The sequence below is a fragment of the Chinchilla lanigera genome, unplaced genomic scaffold, assembly GCF_000276665.1.
Source record: "Chinchilla lanigera isolate Chin_1 unplaced genomic scaffold, ChiLan1.0 scaffold00017, whole genome shotgun sequence".
NCBI lineage: Eukaryota > Metazoa > Chordata > Mammalia > Rodentia > Chinchillidae > Chinchilla > Chinchilla lanigera.
This window is the reverse complement of record NW_004955418.1, coordinates 29,403,038-29,403,592: the sequence shown is the minus strand read 5'-3', so window position 1 is coordinate 29,403,592 and position 555 is coordinate 29,403,038. Positions and strand designations below refer to the sequence as shown.

Sequence of the window (555 nt, the reverse complement as noted above, 5' to 3'; positions counted from 1 at the left end):
AATTCATAAGATACTGATCTAACAACATGAGCATAATTAATTTACTCTTAGAAATAAACTCATCGAGAATAGCAGTGGGGCGGAGGTAGGCTGCACGCCGTCACGGGGCGGGGGACCGGTCCCGGGGCTGCACGGTCCGTGCGAAGATCTGCTCCCGGCACGGCCGGAACCTCCCGGCGTCCCCAGCGTCGCAGAACCGGCGGCCCTTCCGGCCTAGGTTGACCGCTGTGCGCAGGCGCCGGGGCGCAGACGTCCAGGAGGGGGCGTGTGCGGCCGCCGCCTCTGCGCCTGCGCGGTGTCCGGCTTGGCCGGAGGGCGCCGGCCCGAGTCGACGTCGCGCACTCGGGAGACGCCCGCCTGGGTCGCTCTTCACCCCTCAGCGCGGCGTGGCGTGGCGTCGCGTCCCCCTCAGCAGGGCGGTGGGGAGGTAAGAGCCCACTAACCCTTAGGACTGCCATCTGGCCGCTCCTCAGCCTGCTGCCCTCGCGGCGGGCGAGCGGCCGCAGCACCCGCCGACCTCGGTGACCCAGTGGCCTGCGCCTGCAGCCGCTGCTC

The 555-nt window shown here is 69.4% G+C and overlaps 1 protein-coding gene across 2 annotated transcripts in view; it reads left to right on the top strand.

Moving 5' to 3' along the window:
- Positions 1 to 256: 256 nt before the first annotated feature.
- The window catches only part of Zfyve16 (zinc finger, FYVE domain containing 16), a 50,061-nt gene continuing 49,762 nt past the window's right edge, over positions 257 to 555 (top strand). For both annotated transcript variants that reach the window (XM_005382321.2, XM_013513018.1), the window contains exon 1: positions 257 to 427. The gene's annotated coding sequence lies outside the window, so the exon portion shown is untranslated. The remainder of the gene's footprint in view (positions 428 to 555) is intronic.